The following is a 13,482-nucleotide window of genomic DNA, read 5'->3' on the forward strand; positions in this document are numbered from 1 at the left end:
AGCATTTGCAGTGGGAAGAAGAAAAACGAGAGAAAACAAAAAAAACCCAACAGTGTAAATGCCACGACACTGGAAACGATCAAAACCTCACATTACAGTGAGGATTTTGTCCATTCAAGTAGCTTATGATAAGGCATTTATGTAAACATCCTCCAGTTTTAGGAACTACATAGCACATAATGTAAAGATTTAATTACCTTTGGTTTTCCACCAGTCTAGGCCTTCTCATCACAATTTTTGAGTTTCTTCAAATGCTGGCAGATGAAAGTGATATACGATAGTCTAGGTGTAAAAGGATTGGATTGTGACTTTTTAAAGTGGCACAGATGTAGAAAAACTGTTTCCTTAGATTCCTTAAATTGCTTTACAAAACACTGCTGAATCTGGCCCTGTATCTCTCTGAATACTAACAAAATATATATGTCATTTATATAATAAAATGCATGATTACAGCCTGGACAGATGGGATTGGATATAATGGTCATTTATGACCCAGCTGAAAGATCACCTCTTCAGTTTTTTAAAGACCAAGCACTAATGAGGTGTCCAGCTGTGGATGCTGATGGAGTGCTGAAGACTTGCAGTTTGGTGTGTGTGTACCTCAGAACCATTTGTAATCCCCAAGTCCATTGCATCATTCACTGCGATCTTTCAGAATTGTTCCTTCACAGAGATATTTCCAGTTCTTTCTTTCAACCTTTCTGCTGCCCAGGGGTCCTAGGAGGATCGTCTCAGTCATCGCTTATTCACAGACCTGCAATGTAAAACGAATAGTATTTTTTGTTCCAAAAGCATTTTATCTTGAAGCTCGAACATCTATACTCTTAGAGGGATGTATCCACACACTCTCACAGTCCTGGGCTGAACCCCAATAGGGAAGAAAAGTGCAGGCTGCACCTGATGGAGGAATTCAGACTGGGACTTCAGTATCTGGGGAAGTCCTCCTGGCTGTAAGTGGAAGTGAGTATGGCTACATGCCCTGGGATGTCCAGCAGGAGAAGGCAGCTGTGAATTCTGCCAGGAGCTTCCCAGGGGCCCAGAAACAGAAAATCTACTAGAAAAGTGCTGAACTAAAGAAACACTTAGACTTTGTGGTTTCCTGGCTGATGCAGCTCCTGACCGCTTGACAGCTTGATGCTTGTCTTCTAGGCAGCTCTGCTACCACCATAATTCCTCTGCTACAGCAAATCTGTCCCAGGGCACATAGCTACACTTCTTTATCATGCTGAAGTCCCCTCTGCGAAGTCACTCCATGCCCTCGCCATTCCAGCTCAGAGCTACTTTGCCATTTATATTCATTAGACCCTGTCAGAGATGAGCAGCACCTGCAGCTGAGATTCAAGGAACTGTAGAGTTCAAACAGCAGAAAAAACAAACTAAGCCCAAGTAGCAGGCTCAGTCTTAAAGGCGACCCCAGGGGATGCTCAGTGTCGGCCGGGACGCTCACTAGATGTCACTGTTCTCCAGAAAGAAATGTGTGAGCACTTTTTTCTGGCTGTAAATATAGCGGTTCTTTACCAAGTAGTGCAGCAACTCGTAATTTCAGAAACTGAGCTCGTCTACAAAACTTCCATAGTTCAGGAAAAATGTTCCTCTAAATGCCTTACTTCACTTGTACTGTCTGATTTTCCTCTCACTTATCTCAATGTAAACCCACAATAACTTCTCTCCAAGTTGAATAGTGGTCCTGGTTCATGGCCATGGAGGAATTCTGCCATTTTTCAATATTTTACCTAACCCTACTTTCTCAGATACGTCCTTTAGAAATGGGTGGATCTCAAAAGGAACAATGAAGCACTTTACATTGTCTGGCTGCATGTGTACTTAACATTTTTTTGCTTTGCAGGTAAAGAAAATTGAAAATATTTTGATGACACTTTTGTCCAAGTGCTTAATCTTGGGCACTTCATTTATCTAAATTGTAAGTTAGTTTTCTTAGGCTCCCTAAGCCCAAGAACTGATCACTACAGAGCAACTGAGTCTCCAGCAGTGGTTCAGAAAAAAAGCACACATCACATGCTTCTGGAAGAGCTTCCCTTTTTCCAGTGAGTGCCTCAGCAGCTCATGGAGAGGTGGCTTTCCTTACCTGAGCACCTAAAATTACATCATTAAAATTTGGCAGTGTGAGTGCTCATAGACATACCGGACTGTGTTGTATCCATGTATTTTAACTTAGAAATTATGCTACTAGCAAGAAGAGGCATACTAGAGTCTAGAGACTAGAGTCTACTAGAAGAAGACTGGAAGAAGAGGCAGAGGAGTTCCTAAAAGGTAATAATCTGTGAAGAGGATAACTGAGTTAAATCAGGCTGTGTTAAACTAGGCTCTTTAGAAAATATTTCAGAACATCGTATGTTCACAAGCAGGCTACAGCATGGGGTCAACTAATAACTGCCAGATTTGGCGCTCCTTTCTTTGTGTTTGCTAAATCAATAAACATTCGGGGTGGGGGTGGAGGGGAAATCCAACCTACCAGTCACCCAAGTGTGTCCAGAGCATCATTAATGCATAACAGCATGTTCAACATGGGGGGCCACACTGCTGACTCGAGGCAGTTAGCTTAGGTGCTCTGACTCGCCTTATGCAGAGTCTACTGCTCTCCAGTGACTCTTTTACTTTTATACAGAGAAACTAGGCTGTGAATCGCCCTCAAGAGTGCAATTCAACAGCATTTTAAGTTGATCTAAGTCAGTGGTGTGGCAAACCCCACCTCCACCTCCAGCTGTACGTTCCTGCTCTTTCTCCCATGTGTCTGGTAGGTGGTGAGCTGGCTCAGCCAAAAATCTAATGCAGAGGAAAAAAATCAGATCAGGTTTTAATTTTGGATAAGCTCCCTGAAGAGATCTGATATTCAGCCACAGGGTTGGTGCAGGGGGAAACGTGGGAACGTGCCACCAGGATGATAACAGGCAAGACCCCAGTCACCCTGATGGGTTTTCTCATGCCTCTGGGGGACCCACTTCTCTAAGTAGGTGCCTTACATCGCCTGCGCTGGGCAGTGCGAGTTCCACCCGTGCTCGTCTTCCTGCAATCTCTGCCCCCATCCCCCAAACACATCTCCTGAAGTGTAAAACTTCCAAGGGCAGATTCAGGCTCCTGGCTCTCATGAGGTAACGAGATTTTCTTCAGCACAGCATGGAAAGGGTCTCTGTCAATGAAGTGAGAACCTTGTGCTGGGTGAGAAGGACCTTCACATTCCCTCCTGACTAAAACATGAAAGCACAGCTAAGCTATATGACAGGGCACAATAAAAGAGCAGTAATGCATATTTCTGGGTTCCTGTAACTTTCTTAGGGGCATCTTGGCTCTCAGTCTGGTTACAGATTAGGAGGATGGCGAATGGCTTGGAGATATCTTTCGTCTCCAGCCCCAGTGCTAACCCAAGTACAGCTTGCACAGATCAAGGGAGCTCTTGCTACATATTTTAAATTATGCAAAGCAATTAGTCTTCATTAACAGCTTGTCTAATTTAGTTTCAAAAGATCAAGCTGTTTTCCTGTTAGATGACTGAAGTAAAAAAAAAAACACAACAAAACCAAAAAAGGCACAAAAACTTAAAACCCGTATGTGACTGCCAAGTGTATATATCAGCTAAACTCAGGAGTCATTACTACTTACCTCAGCTTGTCATCTGTTCTTATTTTGTTCAGAAACTTCACATCGTTCTTGACACTGTATCAGAACATTTCATGGATGGTCTTTTGCACTACAAAGTGCCAAGTACTATGGGAGATTGATTCTTCATTTTGCTAGGAGCAACTAGGAGAAAGACAAAAATCAAAGCCTTTTAACTAGCCTGTAGCATCAAGTCTCTTAAATGAATTGAAATTCCTGTCATGCAATTTCTCAAAGAAAATCAAAGATTTCATTGAGCTTCTTTAGGATGAAGCTAAGACGACTGTCTTTAAATATATGACCAGATAGTTTTCAGATTTGGACGGATGGGTGCCTTTGCCAGCCACATCTAGGTTTTGTCTGCAGTATGTTTGTTTCTAAGAACACATATTCACAGTAACATTAATTCATAGGTTACAAGCAAGCAATTCTGTATTCTCCTTATCCATGTCTGGGAGCCTATGCTAGTTAAAGATATTCTGTCTGGGAATGTGTGTCTCCTTGGTTACACTTCATTGCTGAGAAACAAACGCTAAATTCGGAGATTTTGAAGGCCAGAAAGCATTCACCAGAGACTTACAAAACTCTGTGGTTTGTGATGCAGGTATTTATCCTCACCTGCAGTTAAGAAGGCTAAAAATCAAATAAACGCTGGGGTTTTTTTCCAAGGAAGCCATTTGTGGTTTCCCTACTCAGGTATAATTTTATCTATATAAAACTATCTAGTAAAATGGAAGGGATTCAATAAACAGGCATAAGGGGGAGTGGGAGACAATGCACTTTTTGACTGTGGATCACATTGCAAGGAAAGGGATAATTCTGCTCTGTTATCCTACTTTTATTTGTTCTTGGAGAGCTTGATGATTTCTCATATTCAGAGGGCTTCCAGGGCTGTGGAGGGTGCAGGAAATTGATGGAAATACAAATTCAGGTCAAGATTTACCAAGGTTCATGGGTCTGGAGCAGAAAAACACAAGGAAATTAGGACAGAAAACAGGATAGTCTTGGAATGTTGGGCAGGATGTGAGGGTCATGGTCAAAATCCCTCTGGTTTGCAGCTTCATCAGGGATTTGATCCAAATCCTTCTAGTTCACCAGACAGTGCCCTGGCCAAGTGTACTAGGTATCTTCCGTCTCTTTTGCTGAAATAGGTTCTTTTTGTGAAAGCACCACACATTTCATGGGTGCACCTCCCCAGGCCCTCATGTGCAAACAGAATATCTGATGGGGTTTTTCCCTTCCTCTTTAGTCCAACTTAATAAAATACATAAATAGCATGAGTATTGAAATTATGTTCTGTGCCACAGCTTCCCATCTATTCTTAGATTGCCATTATGCTTTGGTTACAATATTTCAGCTCCTTGTAAGCCTTGTTGTTTCAAAAACATTATTATTTTTTTTTCCTAGAAAAGCCGAGAACTTAGATGCTGTGTGAGTAAGTAACTCTTTGGCAGCCAAAGGGTTCTTGCTTGTTTTCAACTTGTCATATAAGGTGCGGTTCAGAAAGCTGAGAGGTTGTTACCGGCAGAACTTTAACCAAAACACTGATTCCGACATCTCATTAAATACATTTCAGAAAAAAAAACCCAACCCTGAAAGCGCTGAATTAATGAGAACTGCAGTTGCAGGGCCATTAAGGCCTCATTGTCTTCTTGTATTTAGACAAGGCCATGCATAAGAGGTGTTTTTTTTCCTGCAGTGGTTCTTGGGAAACAGTCTAGCTATGGAGCTTGACCCATGAAACACAAAGAAGAAAGAAGTTACCAGTTTTTCTGGAGGAGGCCATATCAGCTTGGAGGGGAGAAATCATCATTTTTTTTGGCAACCAGCTAAGCCAAATGGCGAATGAGGACTGTGGTCACCCTAAGTTTCCTCTGCTGTGAATGCATGAAAAGAGGTGCTGTCAAAGGGCCCTTCTGACCATGGCTGGACTGCATTCATGGCCAAAGAAGCCTCTTATCCCCTTGCTCTGATTATAGCAAGAGCCTGAAACTGCCATGTTCCTCACTACTGAAGCTCTGCTGGATTCTCTGTATCAAATGAGAATCTGTGCCACATTACCTGCCCCTCAATACTTGCCTTGTAAAGCAACAAGTTCAAGGGGAGTATTTTGTTCTCTGTAAGTACTGAGGCAAAAAGAGATTAAATCAATCATCCAGGGTCACCTAAGGAGTCTGTGACTGAGCCAGAAATTTAGGCAATTCCTATTCCAGCTCTTTAAATACAAGGCAGTATTACCATTCCCTGTAAAGCTTTCATGACTTGTTCTGTTTCAGTTTCAGATCACTTAAATAGAAGATTTTGCAAGGAGACTGGTTTATTAGAACTTATTTGGAAAGAGTAAGTTTGACACACTAAATCTGTCTCTGAATATCACTTTTAGTGCTTCTTATGCATTTGCCATCTTAAAATTGTGGTACCACTTCACAATAGAACAAAGATTTCCTTTTTTCGAGTAAATCAATGCAGATGATTGCTGAATATGTTCCATTGGCAGAGACAAAAAATTAATTACTTCTTTTTATTATGAAAATGTTTACCATTCAGTCTTGTGGGAAGAGAAGGTTGTGGCTGAAAGATGATTTGCTTGGCAAACCAGCAAACTCTCCATAATGCAATTTTTTTCCTCCTCAAGCCCAGATGCTTTTGGGACTTCATAGTGCTGCCACTTACACATATGAAAAGGCATATCCTCTCCCGACAGGCTCCTTGCACTCCTTGTCCATTGATCTAAATACCCCTGTTCTTGACTCTGAACTCAAGGCTCCCTTTGACAGTGATTGATGGCCACCCTCTCACAGGAAGAATGACTAACCTGTGAGTATTGGAGGCCGTACAGAATATATCTGCTGTACTATTTATTTTGGGAGGCGGACATGTGCCCACATTTTTATTCTTGGAATAAACATTCTGACATTTTCTGGCAGGTGTGAATGCTGTAACATACCAGAAGGCAGAAAAAAATTAAAATGACAGCTTCTAACCTCTCTGATGGAAACAAACTGACTATTGCTGATACGAAAATTGTAAACCCTCACCAGATTCCATATGAATTCTGTCACTTGGAAAGCCAGATTTTGATCTTAAGGGGTCCCCTGGCAGACCAAAATGAAAGATACCAATTTTTTTCAAGGGTGCCTACTTGCTCTTCTCAACCAAATCCAAACCATCAGACAGCTGTATAATGAATTATGTAAATTTCAAACCTCAACCTGATTGCAGCCAACTCATCTTGCCAATAGTCTGAAAAGATTAGCCCTAATGTCTAAGTGACAGCATGCAGAACCCTTCTCAAATCTCTTTCAGCTGTCATCTCATTGAAAGTGCATTGATGTAGCAGGACTGATGTGAAGCGGTAATTTCACTTCTTATTCAGTTTAAGGTCAGCAGAATTTAGCCTTCATTTTACATTGCTTTATTGCAACACTTGCCTAGGAATTTATGTAAAAGATTTTAAAACAAATATTTATGAAAACCTATGATAATAATAGTTCTTTCCATGTTATTTGATAAGGTATCTTCACTGTGATCTCTTAGAAGTTAACAGTATATATGGAGAAAACATTAGAAGTCACAGATGGGACATATCCTTTTTAGCCTGATCACACAAATGTATAATTGTAGGCTATAAATATTAACAGCATTAATTGTCATTGATCTGTAGGTAGATAGTCTCAAATTTTAGATTAAATGAATGTTTGGTATAACTCAAATCTTCTGGTGTCAACCAGGAGAGTACAGAAGAAATAGGAGTCAGAAAATACAGGAGTTGAAATAGGGAAACGATGATAAATTTCAGTATATAGGGCAGAATAGGAAGAGTTCTGCATGTATTGCAAAAAAGTCTTAGGTAAATTAAAATTTTCCCCTTAGCATATGCACTGTATTAACAGCTATTTCTACCCTACTACTCAAAGAACGTTTTGATTGTGAAAAATCGCAGCTTAGAAATTAATCTATCCCATATGAGTGTAGCAGTGTAAGTCAATAGTTACCCATTTTGGACAAGCACACACAGAATATTTGTCCAAAAAAAATGGCCATTAAAGCATTTCAGCGCTTTAACACTACCACAAGAACAGAAAGCCAAGAAAGCCAAGAAAGCCTTAGAAGCCAAGAAAGGGCAAGCTGTCGAACTGAAGGGATACAGGAGTCCATCACCAACCTACTGCCGTACCTTAGAAGAATTACTTCACTGCTTTGTGTCCCAGTTCCCCGTTTCTGTAACCATTGTGCCTTTTCACTGTGATGCTCAAGACCTGTGGTTAAACAGCTGTAGAAGACATGGTTTTTATCACAACAAAACATTTGAGATTTGGTTTGGGGACTGGTTAAGACCCCTTTATATAGCATTTTTGAAACTATACAATTTCCACAATGTGTTACTATTCATATGTGACTAATTAGTAACTAATCAAAACGAGTAACTATGGCTAAGAGCAAATGGGCTCATCTCTACACAGATGCCTTGTTCATATGCAAATTATTCATATGTACAAATGTCTGAGAGCACAACTGAGATGAAAAATATTTAGGATTTGAATGAATGCAGGACTGCCAAGCCACAGTGTCAGGCCACCAACATTTGTGGCATCGGTATAAAATTGAAATATTAAGAAATACTGCATTTTTTGTTTCTTTTTATTGGTCTTCTGGTTTTTGAGCCTGCCATGATCATTTTTTTCCAGATTTCCTCAACAACTAGAGCTATTCATAAATGGAATGTCTGTCCTCAACAGACAAAATCATTAAATTTTTAAAAAGTGTTGTGGAACATAATTTCTAAAAAAAGGACAAAAAAAAGCATAAAAACACAGGCATATTTCATTCTGCTAATGTTGAAATACCATTAATTTGAAGTCCAGATGAACTTTTTAAGCTTTATTAGTGTGGGAAGGTTGCAGTTATTTTCTCTGATAAAAAAATCATTAAATCTTGATGATGCTGTATTTTCCAGGTGCAACCCATACTGGTAAATAGTTTTCTATCTACACAGGTGAACTATGGAGGCTGATTTTAAAAAGTAAAACAGACATTTTCAGTTTCATGATAGCAGTCTGTGTCTGAACCCTTTCAAAATAAAAAACAAACTAACCCAGAAGAATTTTACATATTGAAGAAATCTGTAGCATTGTTGAGCCTTCATATGTTCCATTACTGCACTTCAACATTATGCTGAAAGAAGTATTACCGTAGGGTCAGGTGCAGATACACAATGGAGAAGAGACATAAATCATCTTCTTTCCTATCTCCATCATTTACACTAGCAGTGTGGCACGGCTTCCCACATCATAAGATATGTCCACAGGCTGTGCAGCACCTGTCATTTAGGTCTGTGCTGGTGCTTATTGTGACAATTGTGGAGCCAGATTTAGGTGAACACAGGACAATTTTCTGTCAGGTGACTGGCTCAACTGCATGATACTGGGCAATTTGCTGCACTGCCTCTACAACAGTCAGCCTCCTTCATGCTCGCAGGTCATCCTGTAGTTGTCAGCACTGCCAGGATGAAACCTTCCTTCAGAACTGCAGCAAATGTACAAAACTATCTTCTCATCAGGGATGTCAATCAGTGCTGCCTATGTAGCCAATGGAGAGGAATCCTAACATCTGAACTAGATGGACTGAATTACAGGAATTACAGGGGCCTGGATTATTTTGCCTTGCTGGGTTACCTCTCTCCATCTCTCTCTTTCCACCTCCAAGGAATTCAAATATGATGCTCTGGAGAGCAGAAAGTCACCCTCTTTAATGCAAACAACACGGTACTGTAGTCCCTAAGTCAGGCATGTGGGCCATCTGCACAGAGTCTGATGAGCCATGTTTCCCTCCAAAAAATGGAAATCACACTCCTATCCTTTCTTATGAGTGAACATGCATCAGTACACTTGCTCTACCTGTTTTCTGCATGTGTTGGAGCGGTACCCTGCTCTTAGTCAAAGCCTTTAGCTACTAGTATCAAAGGAAGACACCCAGTCTGAAAAACAGAAAGCTATGTGGCTAACATTGAGAACAGAGCTCAAGCAGTTTTCTCCAGGAACAAGTTATGCCTCTGGCAGTTCTTATTGCATACTGTAAAGCAAACATTTATACTGGCTCTTCTTCTGCATCTGCATGGGCTGTGTGTTCTCCATGTGCACTACAGCCAGATAATCTGAATGGATCAAAAACATTTGTTTTTCTTCACATTTCTCTACGTACCAAGCCCTTGCAATTAAATATTCAGCTGAAACCTCTCGTGCTATTAGGGAAAACAAATAAATCGAATTAATTCATTTGAATGCCAGAAAGATCTATCATTTCTGTGTTCTAAGAATATCCCACAAACAATTAAATGCTCGTGAAACAGAGGCAAGCCTGATAAAATGATGAGTCTCTCTGGCGCCAGCAATAGGCCTGACTAAAAGCCAGCAACAGACTAACACTGAAAACACTACAGAAAGCATAAGTGACCCCAGAATGGATAAACTGGGGAAGAACTTCCCTTTGAACATCCTTAGTGATTCACCATGCTGATTGTTCCTTTAGTCTTTGGCTTCATTGACTGGCTCAAACTTGCAGATGAATTTCCAGATTAATTTTGTGGGTCTTTACAGCCCAGAAAAAATTAACTAGACATTTCAAGCTTGATTTTGGCTTTGGATTCAGTCTTCCTTCTTCCTTGCACTGATAAAAAGTGATAAGGTGATGGAGAGCTGGGAATTTCCTAGCATATGAGTGGGCATGATACTGGATAACATAAAATTCATTTTATATCTATACTATCTGTACCATCTGTTCCTTTGGGTCCCAGAAATGGGCCATTCCACAGTGAGGCAGGAAATTGGAATGAGCTTCTCTCTTCACAGCCTGCTCCAAGGTGTGATGTGATTTGGCCATTAATCTAGGGATCCAGAAACACAAGAGGTTTTCAGGGCAGCCTGGCTAAAAAAGGATCTATCTTTTGGGGTGTGCAACCCCCCAAACCAACTTCATGTACTTCTACAGGTTTAAACTGTCCACTAATGTAAATTACAGTAAGCAATGGGATTGAAGGAGATTTCTTTCTTTTGAGGAGTTCTTAATCATTCTCTGCTCACAATGGTGCTACTGTTAATGATAACTGAAGCAAGCCAAGACTATTACACTGTTGCAAAGAAGAAAGAAAATGAAGTACAGAGGCTGAAGGAATTTCTTTGCAGCTACTGACGGGCACTTTGCATCCATTAAAAATCACCCCCACTAAACAGGCAACACTCTTAAATATCCCCAAATCAGCATTAAAAAAAAATCTTGATTGTAGGGTATAAGTAAATCTGAATATTTTTAATAAACTGAATATGCAATTAATCTTAATAACACACTTGCCAATTTTAATTTGGGAAAAAATAGCTGTGCTCCAGTTATTGAACTGAAACCTTTACCCCATTTGAAATGCTTTAGGATTAGAGATGCAACTCTTCCACCTCTTGATTTCCTTCTCACATGCCTATATTTAAATGGAGTAATCTCTCTCTTCCTCTGCCTTTTTCTTGTGAGGGAGGAGGGATGCCCTGTGTCCCTGGGATGAGGAATGGGGCAGAGCAGACCTCTTCCCACTGAGCATTTGCTCATGCACCCTTGTGGGTTGAAAATACAGATGAAGCCCTAGCAGAGAGTGCCAACGTGGTTTCTGCCTGGAAGTTGGTGGGGAAAAGGGAACAGTAAAACATCTAAGTTTGTTGAAAAGATTGCATATCTACTGCAGTAGAAAATTGCTCAAAAATGTCATTCTTTAATTGCATAGTGTAGGTGACTGGGGCAACCATCACAAAGGGTGTTAGAGTTACAGACTGCCACCATTCAGTTTAAGCAAGAGGAGGTGCAAGCATCCTACCACACTGTTGCTCGAACGTACTCAGCCTCCCTGTTAGTATGGCTAGTCCTGCAGGTCACATCTGAATGCCTAAGACTTGTATGGAGCCCCTGTTTTCACAATGAAATCCTGCCTTGAGAATCCACCCTGCATCTGTCCCCTCTCCTTTCAAATATAACCACGTGGATAACTCTCTACCGCTTCACTGAATAACCCCCACTCAACAACAAGTCACAAAAGGTTACTGTGCGTGATGGGACTACTTCATAATAAAATGCTTTGATACAGTGTCTGAGAAAAATATTTTTTATTGTCCAAGTTTCTTATAAATCACATCAGATGTATTTCAGGCACTTCAGTCTACCATGAACCCTAATGTTCAGAGATTAATTAGGCTTTGTGGCTTTGTGAAAGGATCTTTGAGCAGGGATCACATAGCCTTTCCTTGAGGGACATACCACTTCAATGCGAGTGAGGAAGTCCAGGGAGTCTGGCCATTCCAAATGAAATCGCTCACAGTGGTGTCTGTGTATATTCTAGCTGAAAGCAAAGTCTGGAGCGCAATCAACACCTTCCTGTTGGGGACACCTTGTTGTCTGATGTGGTGTAACAGAGACATTCTAGACCTTTGGAGTTGAGACGCAGTGCTCTCATCTCTGTGAAACTGGAAGAAATGTTACGATTCCATCAACATGTCCTTTTTTCAGACTGTCACTGTGATTTACTGGGAATGATTAATAAAAACCTGTATGCTGGACATTTTTTGTTTATAGATGTGTTCCTGGTGACTGATTCATGTGTGATTTGTTATCTTAGCACACAGAAAGGCAGCTAAAACACATGTAAATTTCAGCAAACAGAAATTGCTTCATCCTGAGCATTAGATTCCTCACAAGCCAAAAAAAAAAGAACATCTCCAATATATAATATATCTCAAGAAGTTGTTGGCTTCAGAGATGTATGATATATCCTACATGCTGCAGCTTACAGGACTGCTGTCCTATGGGTTAGGAATAATATCACTTGTAAATACTAGTAATAATTCCTAGAGTCATATGCTGTTAGTATAAATGAGGAGACATTGTGGAAACTTGTGAAGTAAGTTCTGCTGGTTTGTAACATCTGTCTGAAATCTATGAATGACATTTTCTTTAGTTTATATTAAAGCAAAAATATGAGAATCAATTTAAACTTCTGACTCCAGGTAGTATATTGGTTAGTGTGACATACTGTAACAGCTGAAAGAAAACTGAGTTTTGAAGATTATATGGTGTCCTCAGAATTTCTAAAATAATGGATAAAGCTTCCAGTGTTGCACAGTGAGGCAATTCTGTAAATAATGCATGATATTTTATATGAAATAATGCTGTAAGGTAACAGTCATAGCACTTCCACTCATCAGCAGTTGCTGCTGCATATGCTGTACTTGTTTTTACTTACTGCCCACAAAAAGTAGATATTTTTCATGCAATATTTAACAAGTGGTAGTGTTTTCACAAGAGAGTAGTATTTTCTATAAAACCAAAATGTAGTAATTCTGGGTACTCTCAAATCTTAAAAAACTAAAACATGATACTGCCTAACAGAATTGCTGCCACTTTCTTTTTTTTAATCAAGAAGAAAATATTGTTTGCAGTTACGACATTTCTTCAAGGTTATTTAAATATTTGAGTGTTCTGTTTATTGTACTGATTATGTCTTGCTTTGCCAAACCCAACAAATTTTAAGTCACTGCTTTGATAGTCTACCATTCCTTCTGTTCGACATGCGGTTTCTCTAGCATATGGATGTAATATTTCATATTCCACTTAATACTTCTTGTTAAAACTTGAGTTCTCCTGGAAATCTTGGTTCTCTCACCTTCTATCTGGTCTGCTATATCCAATCTGGCCCACTTATGACATGCCCGAGGCTGTCATAATAGACTCTTCTAAATCCTTCTGTTAAACCCTTATTCAGAGCTGGTGAGATTTTCCACATTTTTAAGAACTTAGCTATGTGTGTATCAACTTCTTTCCAACAAGGCTAGTATT

The sequence above is a fragment of the Falco punctatus genome (genome assembly GCF_963210335.1).
Source record: "Falco punctatus genome assembly, chromosome: 6".
NCBI classification, from domain to species: domain Eukaryota; kingdom Metazoa; phylum Chordata; class Aves; order Falconiformes; family Falconidae; genus Falco; species Falco punctatus.